We start from the raw sequence: 15,261 nt of genomic DNA, 5'->3' as shown, positions 1-15,261 counted from the left end.
TACAGTCTTATCTTCTTAGTCTTGCATTTCATTCATTCTAACTCTTGTTTTCTTAAATTTACTGATGTCTTGTTACTACTACTGTCTTTTATTTTTTTATTTTCTCTATACAGCACAGTGGCCAACTTTTGTTGTGTTTATTTGTGCTTTATAAATACATGAAATTAAATGAAACAACACATTGTGTAATTCAGATGTTAATGCTGATTTTAAATATGTAAGTATTGTTTCATTTTTACTTTTATAAATGTGTTCGAATTGTAACACTCCTATATTAAAAGCAATTGTGGTAATTCTGTTTAATTGCTGGTAAAAAATAACTATTTTGCTCTAAATGCACATTTGCCTATTTTGTAACCATTACTAAAGCCACCAATACTTACGACCCCATTATGAAACTAATTTTAAGTCTTGACAACATAAATTACAATCAGTTTCCTCACTTTTTCTAACATACAGTGATGGGGAAAAAAGGTACAGATATACAGACTCAGAACACATGTGCAGTGCAGCTATAGAACTACCACTAAAACTCATTGGGTTAAAGGCACATTTATATTATTTATCTAGGTAACTACTTATATTAGAATATTAGAGTTTGAAAATAAGGAATTTATATTACCACGGCGAATTGTGGTCAAAAATTGATTTGGGCCATAATTATCGCTTGAAATAATAAAGTTCTACCAGAAAGACTCGGGAGGCAAGATAACGTAACACTGATATTTATTACCAAAAAGCAAGCAAAATATAAAGGTTAAAGTTCTTTGGTGTAGGCCCCGTCCGTAGCTCACGTCCTGAGGGTTGCAGACTTTTCGTTTCCTGCCTGAAGCTGAAGGCAGGGGCGTAGCTGACCCCCCTGGAGTATGGACAGGGATCATCCTGGTGGTGGTGGGGAGGATGGAGGTGAAAGTTTGCGACAGCATCTGCGAACTCAGACAAGTGTAAGTACCAATCTTTTATACTCCAAGTGTTAGATAATGATTGGTTAGATCTGAGCTAATAAGTGACGTAACATTTGAGTCTTCCCAGCAGAACTTGTGCTAGAGCTTAATTTCGGAAACACAGACCATGCTGATAGCAACTATAGAAACATAAATGATATTGCACTCATGACTTGAGTCTCATAGGCCATGAGTGAGTCTCCTCTTGTTAGGAATTTGTTCTACTCTCCTTAATGTCCTTTCATTTATACAGTGTCTGGATCAGATTGACCAACCCATCTACCACCCACTATGATAATGATGCATAATGATTTGATTATTTAATTATTTATTATTATTATTTTAAAATTTGTTTAGGTACATAATAATGTGATTTTATATATATATATATATATATATATATATATATATATATATATATATATATATATATATATATATATATATATATATATATAATATTATTCTCTTTCAGATGTTTTACTCCTCTTGTTATAAGCCATTTTCAACATTCACTTTGTGATTTAACATCTAAACCATGCACTATGATAATACATTTAACCCTTAAACAGTTCTGTATGACTGTCCTCTATTTGTCATTGTGTTTTTGATTTATGATAACACATGAAAGAGATGAACCATAAAGCATAAATCATACTTTATCATTTATTCCAGCAGACTGATGATTTGTGGCTCTTGAGCAGTCTACACAATAAGCCAACACGAAACAATTGAACATTTTGTCATTTAAAGTGATAGTTCACACAAAAATAAAAACTGTCATAATTTACTGATCTTTAGGTTGTTCCAAACCTGTATACATTTCTTTGTTCTGTTGAACACAAAGGAAGATATTTTGAAGAATGTGAGAAACTAAACAGTTCTGGGGCACCATTGACTTTTTTTCCTACTATGGAAGTCAATGGTGCCTCAAAAAAGCCTGGTTACAAACTTTCTTCAGAATATCTTCCCTTGTGTTAAGCAGAACAAATAAATTTATACAGATTTGTAACAATTTGGGGGTGAGTAAATGATAACAGAATTTTCATTTTTGGGTGAACTATCCCTTTCATTTTACTGTGTGAAAAAAATGTGCCTAGTACCAGTTTAATTACAATTGATCTGTAAAAATATTGACCAGAGAGGATGCTGGCTGAAATATTTTCAGAGTTAGGATGTGTTTAACAGTCTTTTTAAACCAAGAGTAAAAAAAAGCATAGACCAGAGGATTCAGACCTGAGTTAACATACACAACCCATGCCAAAACATTTATGATTGTGGTAGAGGTTACTGACATAGAGCAGATATAGTACGGAATCCAGCACAGCAGATAAACTGTTACAATGATTCCTAATGTCAGAGCAGCTTTACTCTCAGATTTCCTCCTCACTGAACCTTCCATTACACATTTACCACCCTTCATCAGAGAATTTATAACTTTCACTTGCTGATGTACAACATGGAAAATCCTCAAATATAAAGTTATGATCAGGATACATGGAGATAGAAAGGACAAAATCAGATCGATGACACTCCAGGCAAAACTAATTATAATGGAGCAATCGCCATAACACACATTTGATCTGTATGTGGTGTTAAAATAACCATAATTAATTACAAAGGCAATGTTATAAGCTGAGGAGCAAAACCAGCAGAGACAAATGCTTATTAAAGTTTTAGTCATTGTTATTTTCTGTGGGTACAGTAAAGGGTGACACACAGCCACATAACGATCAACAGCAATTAAAACTAAATTACTGAGAGATGATGATATTAGCAGTCCAAGGGTATTTATAAACACTCCACACAATATTTCTCCAAAGTACCAGCATGTCTCAATCACTTTAATGGCTTCTATGGGTATCACAAGTCCCATAAGCAGGTCTGAAACAGCCAGAGAGAGAATGAGCAGGTTTGTTGGAGTGTGAAGCTTCTTGAAGTGAGAGATGGAGATGATCACCAGCAGGTTCAGAAACACAGTCCATGCTGACAGCAATGATACAAACACATACATGATATTGTATTCATATATGGAGCGTGTTCCCTTGATACATGATGAGTTGATGGCAGGAAAGCAGTATTGAGTCTCATGTTTCTCTGTCTCATAGGCCATGAGTGAGTCTCGTCCTGTTAGGAGTTTGTTCTGCTCTCCTTACTGTCCTTTCATTTATACAGTGTCTGGATCAGAGTGGCAAACCCATCTACCGCCCACTCTGATGCTGCATAATGATTTAATTATTTAATCATTGTATGCATTATTATATTTAGCCACACAATAACAGAGTAAAATGGTACCAAGGCTTTCATTTATATGCTTTTAATTTACATGACAAACTTCTTTTTGCTATTTCTTTTCACATGAATTGTGTTTCTGTCAGTAATAAATATATCCATGTATTTCAATTTATTACATTCTTTTCAATTGCCATATGCTTTGAGACCAGATTTTTCCTTTTAAGTCACTGTTCTATGCAAATATTCCACAGCAGAGTGACTTCTGATCCAGAAGTACAGCATAAAATTTTCCCTCTCATTATCATCTTCAGTTAAAGGTAACCTAATTGAAAATTGAATTTACCTTGGCATAGTTGAATAACAAGAGTTCAGTACATGGAAATGACATACAGTGAGTCTCAAACACTATTGTTTCCTCCTTTTTATGTAAATTTGATTTATGCAAAAGACCTCTGAAGAACAGGCGAATCTCAACATAACACCAACTGTGACACAACAGTTGGGATCATTAATATGTACGCCCCCAACTTTTGCTTATACCAGCCCATGTTCAAGGCAGTAGACAAGCCAGTATTAATGTCTGGAGCTGCACAGCCGAATCATCAGAAGTTATGCAGGTAGGCTATTGTAAAGCAAGCAAGGACAATAGTAAAAAATGGTGAGCTGTGAGAACTTTGTTTATGCAATGTATTATAAAGTTACAAACTTAGGTAGTGTGGGAAAAGGACTTAGAGCAGGCTGGACTTCATCCTGACTGGCTCACGGTATGGTCAAGTATGAGTGAAACATCTCGAAATTGGAGTCACCAACTTATTCATTTTAAAACTATCCATAGAGCCTATGCGACGCCATATAGACGATACAGAATGGGATTAATATCTGATCCTAACTGCACTATATGTCAAAGATCTGTAACTGGTACAATGTATCACATGATTTGGGAATGCTCAGTAATTAATAATTTTTGTCGGGACTTAGAAGAACTGATTAACCGTAGGATCACTCCAAATCCTTGCCTGTGCTTGTGGAATGATGTTTCTTCTTTGAACCTAGTGGACAAATGGATTCTTTTTTCGGGTTTCACTGCTGCAAAGAAATCAATAATCGCACTATGGTGGGACACTAAGACTGTGGCTACTGAATATGCACCAAATAGTTACGATGGAATGCTCATTAGCCAGATTTAACAAAGCTAAACCAAGAATGGTACAGCCCTGGCAAAGAGCTGTAAAATCTATTGGTGACCTACTCATTAGGTAGTGAGATGTAGATGTATCTCCTTAGAACTGTGAAGTATCCATATCTAGGGAATAATTATGTAATCTAAAGTACTCATCTTCTATGTAAGCAGTACTGACAGAATTTGTTTCTTATCTATGTTTTGTTCAGTTTTGATTTTTTTTTACTCATTTTATTATATATATATATATATATATAATTTTTTTTTTTTTTTTTTTTTTTTGGTAAGTATTGTGTTCTTTTGAAAATCTAATAAAAAGTAAGTCACAAAAATAAATAAATAAATAAATAAATAAAGTTACAAGCTTGGGGGCGGGAGCATTTAAAGGGGACACACACAGAAACAGCGTATTTTTAATTATGCCCAAAGACAGGCAGTTAAAACATTGAAATAGGGTTCTAGGGTACCTTTAACATAAATCAGTTTTAAAGGTGCCCTAAATTGTTTTTTTACAAGATGTAATATAAGTCCTAGGTGTCCCCTGAATGTGTCTGTGAAGTTTCAGCTCAAAATACCCTATAGATTTTTTTTAATTAATTTTTTTAACTGCCTATTTTGGGGCATCATTAACTATGCACTGATTTTTTCAGCACGGCCCCTTTAAGAGATGCGCTTCCTCTGCCACACGAGCTCTCGACTATATATACATTGCATAAACACAGTTCACACAGCTAATATAACCCTCTAATGTGTCTTTACAAGATGTTCGTCATTCATGCTGCATGCATGCTTCGAATTATGTGAGTAAAGTATTTATTTAGATGGTTACGTTTGATTCTGTGTTAGTTTGAGGCTATGCTTTGTGGCTAATGGGCTAAAGCTAACATTACACACTGATGGAGAGATTTATAAAGAATGAAGTTGTGTTTATGCATTATACAGACTGCACGTGTTTAAAAATGAAAATAACGACGGCTCTCTCGTCTCCGTGAATACAATAAGAAACGATGGTAACTTTAACCTCATTTAACAGTATATTAGCAACATGCTAATGAAACATTTAGAAAGACAATTTACATTACACTAAAAATATCATGATATCATGGATCATGTCAGTTATTATTGCTCCATCTGCCATTTTTCCCTGTTGTTCTTGCTTGCTTACCTTGTCTGTGCACAGATCCAGCCGTTAATACTGCCTTTCCTTGTCTAATGCAAGGAACTAAGTGTAACGATCATCGTCTGTTCCTGTCACTCCCCGGACTACACTTCCCACAATTCTCCCTGTCAGTCACATGTTCACTTCACACCAATCACCTGCTGCCACATCCACCCTAGCACACCACACTGATTACCACACCCAGCTGCAGCTCATTAACAGGACTATAAAGGACTTCCAAACACACCACCTCACCGCGAAGTATTGTTAACTGTTGTTGCAATTTCTGAGCGTTTATTCCCTGTTTGCCTGTCTGTTCTCGACCTTGTCGGTTCCTGTTTTTGATCCGTTGCTGCCTGTCCTGATCCTTGCCTTGTATACTGTTCTGTGAGTGATATCTGCCTGCCTTTTGACCTACCGCCTGTACCCTGACTACGACCCTGCCTGTCCTTTGCTGCTCCTGTTTGTTCCTGATTGACCCTGCCTGTACGACCATTCTCATTCTTAATAAAACGCTGCACTTGGATCTTCTGCCTCAGTCCCACTTCGTAACAGAATACTTCGCCGCACAAAGATCCAGCAGCTTCTCAGAGCATTACCAGCTTCAACATGGACCCAGCATGGTGCCTCATCAACCTGCTGCAAGGTAGCAGTACCCTTGAGGCACATATTCAAATGTTTCTGGAGTTTGCTCATTTATCGGATCTGCCAGACTATGCCCTCATAGACTTCTTTATTTATGGATTAAATGAACCATTAAAGGACTATTTACTTGCCAATGGTCCCCGAGGATCGTTTATGGAATTCCTGGACTTTGCCCTGCTCACAGTTGGTTCAACTTTTACTGTGGGGGTCGCGGAGGAACGCGACGCCACGCTGAACCACATAATGGCAGCCGCTACAGACTGCGCACCCAAAATGGCGGATGCTACAACGCCTCATCACATCTTCGCTGATCGCCCAGAGCAACGTCCCGCCTTCGCTGATCGCCCAGAGCAACGTCCCGCCTTCGCTGATCGCCCAGAGCAACGTCCCGCCTTCGCTGATCGCCCAGAGCAACGTCCCGCCTTCGCTGATCGCCCAGAGCAACGTCCCGCCTTCGCTGATCGCCCAGAGCAACGTCCCGCCTTCGCTGATCGCCCAGAGCAACGTCCCGCCTTCGCTGATCGCCCAGAGCAACGTCCCGCCTTCGCTGATCGCCCAGAGCAACGTCCCGCCTTCGCTGAACGCCCAGAGCAACGTCACGCCTTCGCTGAACGCCCAGAGCAACGTCACGCCTTCGCTGATCGCCCAGAGCAACGTCACGCCTTCGCTGATCGCCCAGAGCAACGTCACGCCTTCGCTGATCGCCCAGAGCAACGTCACGCCTTCGCTGATCGCCCAGAGCAACGTCACGCCTTCGCTGATCGCCCAGAGCAACGTCACGCCTTCGCTGATCGCCCAGAGCAACGTCACGCCTTCGCTGATCGCCCAGAGCAACGTCACGCCTTCGCTGATCGCCCAGAGCAACGTCACGCCTTCGCTGATCGCCCAGAGCAACGTCACGCCTTCGCTGATCGCCCAGAGCAACGTCACGCCTTCGCTGATCGCCCAGAGCAACGTCACGCCTTCGCTGATCGCCCAGAGCAACGTCACGCCTTCGCTGATCGCCCAGAGCAACGTCACGCCTTCGCTGATCGCCCAGAGCAACGTCACGCCTTCGCTGATCGCCCAGAGCAACGTCACGCCTTCGCTGATCGCCCAGAGCAACGTCACGCCTTCGCTGATCGCCCAGAGCAACGTCACGCCTTCGCTGATCGCCCAGAGCAACGTCACGCCTTCGCTGATCGCCCAGAGCAACGTCACGCCTTCGCTGATCGCCCAGAGCAACGTCCCGCCTGCGCTGAACGCCCAGAGCAACGTCACGCCTTCGCTGATCGCCCAGAGCAACGTCACGCCTTCGCTGATCGCCCAGAGCAACGTCACGCCTTCGCTGATCGCCCAGAGCAACGTCACGCCTTCGCTGATCGCCCAGAGCAACGTCACGCCTTCGCTGATCGCCCAGAGCAACGTCACGCCTTCGCTGATCGCCCAGAGCAACGTCACGCCTTCGCTGATCGCCCAGAGCAACGTCACGCCTTCGCTGATCGCCCAGAGCAACGTCACGCCTTCGCTGATCGCCCAGAGCAACGTCACGCCTTCGCTGATCGCCCAGAGCAACGTCACGCCTTCGCTGATCGCCCAGAGCAACGTCACGCCTTCGCTGATCGCCCAGAGCAACGTCACGCCTTCGCTGATCGCCCAGAGCAACGTCACGCCTTCGCTGATCGCCCAGAGCAACGTCACGCCTTCGCTGATCGCCCAGAGCAACGTCACGTCGCCGCTGATCGCCCAGAGCAACGTCACGTCGCCGCTGATCGCCCAGAGCAACGTCACGCCTTCGCTGATCGCCCAGAGCAACGTCACGCCTTCGCTGATCGCCCAGAGCAACGTCACGTCGCCGCTGATCGCCCAGAGCAACGTCACGCCTTCGCTGATCGCCCAGAGCCACGTCACGTCTCTAGATCAGTCCGGGAGCGGAGAGGGTTGCGTTCCAGTGTGACCGATCCACCGTTGATTTCAGTCCGAGCAGCTGGCATCCCCAAGTCTCCATCGGCCACTTCGCTCTCAAGCCCGGTGGCCGCTTCGCTCTCAAGCCCGCCGGCCGCTTCGCACTCAAGCCCGCCGGCCGCTTCGCACTCAAGCCCGCCGGCCGCTTCGCACTCAAGCCCGCCGGCCGCTTCGCACTCAAGCCCGCCGGCCGCTTCGCACTCAAGCCCGCCGGCCGCTTCGCACTCAAGCCCGCCGGCCGCTTCGCACTCAAGCCCGCCGGTTTCAGCGCTCTCAAGCTCGCCGGTTTCAGCGCTCTCAAGCTCGCCGGTTTCAGCGCTCTCAAGCTCGCCGGTTTCAGCGCTCTCAAGCTCGCCGGTTTCAGCGCTCTCAAGCTCGCCGGTTTCAGCGCTCTCAAGCTCGCCGGTTTCAGCGCTCTCAAGCTCGCCGGTTTCAGCGCTCTCAAGCTCGCCGGTTTCAGCGCTCTCAAGCTCGCCGGTTGCTGCGCTCTCAAGCTCGCCGGTTGCTACGCTCTCAAGCTCGCCGGTTGCTATGGACTCTTGTTCGCCGATTGCAGTGGACTTAAGCACCCTGGACGCGATGGACGAAATGGCTGCTTTGCCAGTGCCCACGGGCAAGATGGCCGCCCCTGCGGTGCTCAAGGATGCAGGGGTTGTTCCAGCCATTGCTCCTTGCCCATGAACCCGCCAATGCCTCCCTTGATTTCCCCAAGAACTTTTTGGGGGGGGGCAGTATACCTAGGGGTGGGGAGCTTGTGGGTGGGGACCCTGCTCAACCATGGCCTTTAAGGGCCTCTGAACTACTATGTCCATTCATGGACTGTAGGCCACTAGGGCCATGTATGGACTCTGTCCTGCCGTGGCCGTCCAAGCCACCTGACCTGCCGTGGCTGTCCGAACCACCTGACCTGCCGTGGCTGTCCGAACCACCTGACCTGCCGTGGCTGTCCGAACCACCTGACCTGCCGTGGCTGTCCGAACCACCTGACCTGCCGTGGCTGTCCGAACCACCTGACCTGCCGTGGCTGTCCGAACCACCTGACCTGCCGTGGCTGTCCGAACCACCCGACCTGCCGTGGCCACCCAGGCCACCTGACCTGCCGTGGCCGCCCGAGCCACCTGACCCACCGTGGCTGCCTGAGTCCCTGGGGCTGCATTGGAGATCCCGTTCCCGGCTGCTGTTAGATCTCCAATGCACCCACCCCCCCCTCCCTAGCTGTTCCTTTACGTCGCGAGGACGCACCTTCCGGGAGGGGGGCGTTATGTAACGATCACCGTCTGTTCCTGTCACTCCCCGGACTACACTTCCCACAATTCTCCCTGTCAGTCACATGTTCACTTCACACCCATCACCTGTTGCCACATCCACCCTAGCACACCACACTGATTACCACACCCAGCTGCAGCTCATTAACAGGACTATAAAGGACTTCCAAACACACCACCTCACCGCGAATTATTGTTAACTGTTGTTGCAATTTCTGAGCGTTTATTCCCTGTTTGCCTGTCTGTTCTCGACCTTGTCTGTTCCTGTTTTTGATCCGTTGCTGCCTGTCCTGATCCTTGCCTTGTATACTGCTCTGTGAGTGATATCTGCCTGCCTTTTGACCTACCGCCTGTACCCTGACTATGACCCTGCCTGTCCTTTGCTGCTCCTGTTTGTTCCTGATTGACCCTGCCTGTACGACCATTCTCATTCTTAATAAAACGCTGCACTTGGATCTTCTGCCTCAGTCCCACTTCGTAACACTAAGGAGCTTGTTATTCTTGGTGACATTAATATGAATTGGATCGATGGTTCATCTAAACTTCTGAAAGCAACTGCAGGAAAATATGGTCTTCATCAATTAATCAAAGATCCCACTAGATTTGGTAAAACACAAAATTCTATTCTGGACCTTATATTCACTAATCAACCCTCCAAATATGGTATATCTGGAGTGATAAATACAGCAGTCATTAGGAAATGTTTTAAACAGCCAAAATGTTATAAATATAACTACACTAAAAAAGTACCAAATTCAAAATTGTCTCAGTTTAAGGCTGAATTTGCTGATACTGATTGGAGTAATGAGATGTCTTTGCAAAATCCTGACCATGTTCTGTCAAATTTTCATAAAAAAGTGGAGACAATACGTAAAAAATGTACTACTACCTGTAAAATACATATTAGGCAAAATACAGTACCTTGGGTAACTCCTGAAATTTTTTAAAAAAGAAGGCCTCCTCTCTGAAAGCATACAGATCACTAAAAACATCTGAGACTAAGCTTATTTTTATACAATATAGAAACAAGTGTAATTTTGAATTGTTCAAAGCCAAACAGCTCTTTTTTAAAAATCAAATCTCCAACCCAAGAACATTATGGCATACAATTAAATCTATAACTGGTGAAAACAAAATTAAAAATATTAATGGTTTACAAATATCAATAAATGGTACTCTTCTCACTGATCATGATAAAATTGCCAATTCTTTCAATGAGTATTTTATTGCATCTGTACAAGAATTATCCTCTAGATTTACTGTTCCTCCATTTCTCCCATCAGTACCAACAGCATCTCAGCAATTCTCCTTTTCTGAAATCTCACAAAATGATTTAACTAATATTTTGTGTTCTTTGAACGCTTCTCATGCTTGTGATGTAAATAATTTAAACATGATTTTTCTTAAAACTCATGCTAGTACCCTAATACCCCTTTTTCATCATTTAGTTAATTTGTGTATTAGGCAATCAGTATTTCCTGCCATGTGGAAAAGGTCCCAGATCACCCCTATTTTTAAGTCTGATGATCCTACTAATGTCTCTAATTACCGTCCAATTGCAATTCTTCCAACTGTCTCCAAGTTACTTGAAAAAACATTATATAATCAATTACCTTGAAAACAATAACCTGCTCAATGATTGCCAGCATGGCTTTCGACCCTTGCGGTCAACTATGTCGGCTTTGCTGCTGTTTACTGAGCAGATACGTGCATCTCTAAACAAGGGTCAGGTTACTGGAGCTATATATATAGATTTTCGAAAAGCCTTCGATGCAGTTAATCATCAAATTTTGTTAAATAAACTTTTTTCTTTTCATTTGTCCTCCTCTACAATAGACATGTTTACATCATATTTAAGTGACAGATCTCAGACTGTAAAAATTGGCTCAGTAACATCACAGCCACGAGTGTGTTCTATGGGAGTTCCACAGGGCAGTATCTTAGGTCCTTTACTTTCCCTTATGTATATTAATGATCTTCCTTATGTGCTTAATTTTTATAGTTCTTTGTTATATGCTGATGATACTGTTATTTTTCTGTCTGGTCCAGATATTGACACAATTAATTTCAAACTTAATACAGATCTGCAGCATTTACATAACTGGCTGCTAGATAACCATTTAACACTTAATATCAAGAAAACAGAATGTATGTACTTTTATTAATCTAGGAGACCGCTATCTATATCCAATCCCATCACCTTTTCTAATCAAAAACTTTCAATTGTATCCACGTATAAGTATTTGGGAGTCTCTCTTGACTCACATCTTACTTATTGTGAACATGTCCAAACTCTAATCAGAAAGTTAAATCAAAAGTTATTTGTTTATAGTAAAATTAGACCATATTTGTCTCTTTCTGTATCTAAAACATATCTTCATGCCATTATTATGTCTACTCTGTCGTATTGTTTACCTGTTTGGTCACTCACATCAAATGAAATTCTTGAACCAGTAATAAGACTCTATAATAGAGCTTACAAGATCCATAACAGGCTTCCAGGCTGGACTCACCACTGTATTGCACTATCTTTGTCTAATGCCTTGACATTTCAGAACTATAAATTAAGCCATGGGATGAACTTGTATTGTCAAATCTTAAATGGACACACCTCAACGGCACTTACTGCGCTGGTTCCAAAACTCAGCTTTAGGTTCGAGCGCACTACGAGATCTGTCTCTAATGGACTTTTGCCTGCTTTTTCTCTTGGTTTGTGTGTGTTTTTCGTTGATTTGTCTTGGAGTTTGTTGTGTGTGTTGTATTTATGTTCTGCAGAGCAGGAACCTGCTGAAAAACAGTTTTTATACTGAGTCAGGCCCGATTTGTTTTTAATCTTTTCCTGCTAAAAAAAATACAAATAAATAAATAAATAAATGCGTCGAATGGGCTGGCATTATGCAAATATTGGGGTCATACATATTAATGATCCCGACTGTTACGTAACAGTCGGTGTTATGTTGAGATCCGAGTGTTTTCCGGAAGTCTTTTAAACAAATGAGATTTACATAAGAAAGAGGAAACAATGGGGTTTGAAACTCAGTGTATGTCTTTTCCATGTACTGAACTCTTGTTATTCAACTATGCCGAGGAAAATTCTAATTCTGATTCTAGGGCACCTTTAAAGGAACATGCATGATAAGTTATTAAAAGCACAATAAACCATGCAAGAGAGCATTTTATAATAGTGTCCATGTTATATACTGTATGTTACATGTACTTCCTGTTGTTACAGTGGTGTAGCTGCAGCAGGGATTAGTCAGAATCGAACGTCTATGAAAATAATTTATTAAACAAGGTAACAGAACAGCTAACACTCAAAACAAGGTACACAACAACAGACCAGGAGTGCAGGGAAGTGAGTCCAATATAAAGGGAGTGCTAATGACAAAGACCAGGGCCGTTTCTCAAAACCAAGTTCGCAAACTTCAGACTCGCGTCCTTGGTAGTTGGGACTTGGCAAGTTCGACTCAGGAGAACGAACTCCTGTGGACGGGAGAACACAAGTCCAGTGATTCTGCAAATGGAACAGCAGCGTTCTTGATAACGTAACTCAGCTCGCTCTGGCTTCTCCGGAAATCTCTTTATGTATACTTTAGCCAACAATAAAACGAAATTTGTTATAAAACACCACTCTGCCTCTTTTCGTTTTATTTAAAAAACAAACAAAACATATTAATAGTCTCAGGCAACGAGTGATTGGTTATCTGCAATGTCTGCATGTATTTATAACAAAACGAAATATTAAACAACCCTGCCTCTTTTCGTATATATTTCAAAAATATTAAATGTAATACTATTTGAGTATACTCTGATTAACTTCACTGTAATAAAATGAAATAGGCTATAACATAAAACAAAACCATGTCTCTATTTGTTTTATGTCAGTTTTAATGATCAATAATAGCCATTATAAAAGGTAAGAATATACAATAAGAAATAAAGCAAACAATTCAGTCAAGCGTACAAAATCAGCGCTTTAGTAGGATACAAAAGTTAAATAGCCATATATAAAGTTATGAAACGTCACGTTGCCCTCAGCCAAAACGGAGCCAGCAGCAAACGTCAGAAGGATTAGCTGAGGTAAGGCTGCTTTCGGTTGGGCACATGAGCGCTGAGCGTCCGGTGATCGCCTGGATCTCACAACTCCGACAACATCAGATCAAACTGTCAGAAAGGCGCAATCTTTATCAATAAACCACAAATTTGAGCTTTAAACCAGCACATTCTCACCTGAAAAACTCTTAAAACTACATATCATGACATAACAGTTATATGTTTAAATTATGCAGGGTTTCTCCTTTACTATTGACGCTTTCTGGTTAGTGCGAGATGCATTCTGGGATACCTGGCTCTCTCAAGTCTGCACAAGTCACCTCTCCATGCATCCTCGATAAAAGGGGCGGATCAAGAACACATCCGGGAATTTGAACTGAACTTGGCTAGATGCGAACTTTGAATTGGAACAGTACTTGGACAGCGACTGATGACGTTTCACAAGTCCACAAGAACACAAGTACAGACAAGTACGCATATTGAGAAACTGCCCAGGTGCAGGGAATCCAGGGAGAGCGGGAGAGATGAGGGAAGTGAGTTCAGGTGTGGAACAGGGAGGATCATGGGAAATGGAGTCCAGGGGAGACTTGAACTGTGAGTGTCAGGCAGCCATGGCTGTACAGGAGCCCCACCCAGGCAGCCTTCTTCTTTGGCGGCTTATGCTTCAGGGTGGGCACTTTGTTCAGTGGCTCTGGCATGGCAGTGGCCATTTTCATTTGCGGTTTGGGCTTTGTAACAGGCAGGACAACATGGGGAGACCCACTGGAGGGATATGTGGAGGAAACTTTTTTTATTCGAGATACGATTTTTCTTAAACCTCATCAATTTCGAAATTAGAACCATTTAAAAAGAGAATCGGATGAATACTCGAATAGGGGAAAAAAACAGGCAGGTTCACTATAACGAATCGTATCCTTGTCCAGGCCCTTCAGAAAACAGGCGTTAAGTGGAGCATCTGGCCAGGTCACCAGGCAAGAAAGCTCAGAAAATTCCTCTCCAGCGGGTGACCGTCCTGCCTGAGGGTCCACAGACGGTCCACCACTGTCGAATAAATTTTTATTTCTTAACCTAACATATATACTGACTTTATTTAACTTGCGTTGTTCATTCTTTATCTTTAATAAATATATTTCTTTATATGAACAATCCATGTGGTCATCTCTTTCTGTTTACATAGCTTAGAATAGGCACAATGTAACAGATTGGGGGCTCGTCCAGGATCTGAAAGGACATTGGTAAATATATATATATATATATTCTTATCACTAGGTTTTGATTAGCCTAGGTGTTAAAAGCTTTAAATATAGTAGATCCGTTTTGTTTAGTTGCATTTGATTTGGAAAGCACTGTATACGTGTTATGAATGGAGACTCAGGCAGAGGATCCAAGTGCAGCGTTTTATTTACAGTGAGAATGGTCGTACAGGCAGAGTCAATCAGGAACAAACAGGAGCAGCAAAGGACAGGCAGGGTCGTAGTCAGGGTACAGGCGGTAGGTCAAAGGCAGGCAGATATCACTCACAGAACAGTATACAAGGCAAGGATCAGGACAGGCAGCAACGGATCAACAAACAGGAACAGACAGGTACTGTAACAGCAAATCAGGCAGACAGAAAAACACAGGGGAACGCTCGGAATTGCAACAACAGTTAACAAGACTTCGCGGTGAGGTGGTGTGTGTGAAAGTCCTTTATAGTCCTGGTAATGATGTGCAGCTGGGTGTGGTGATCAGTATGGAGTGCTAGGCTGTATGTGGCAACAGGTGATTGGTGGAGTGAGTGCATGTGATAGGTAGGGAGGATTGTGGGAAGTGTAGTCCGGGAACTGACAGGGGCAG

General features: G+C 42.7%; 1 pseudogene; it reads right to left on the bottom strand.

The window, feature by feature from the left end:
* Positions 1–2,055: 2,055 nt before the first annotated feature.
* LOC137029504 (trace amine-associated receptor 13c-like) lies at positions 2,056–3,111 on the bottom strand (annotated as a pseudogene).
* Between the last annotated feature and the right edge of the window lie 12,150 nt (positions 3,112–15,261).

This window comes from Chanodichthys erythropterus, chromosome 10 (genome assembly GCF_024489055.1).
Source record: "Chanodichthys erythropterus isolate Z2021 chromosome 10, ASM2448905v1, whole genome shotgun sequence".
Classification (NCBI taxonomy): Eukaryota; Metazoa; Chordata; class Actinopteri; order Cypriniformes; family Xenocyprididae; genus Chanodichthys; species Chanodichthys erythropterus.
The sequence above is the reverse complement of the archived record's forward strand: the minus strand, read 5'-3'. Positions and strand labels throughout refer to the sequence as shown.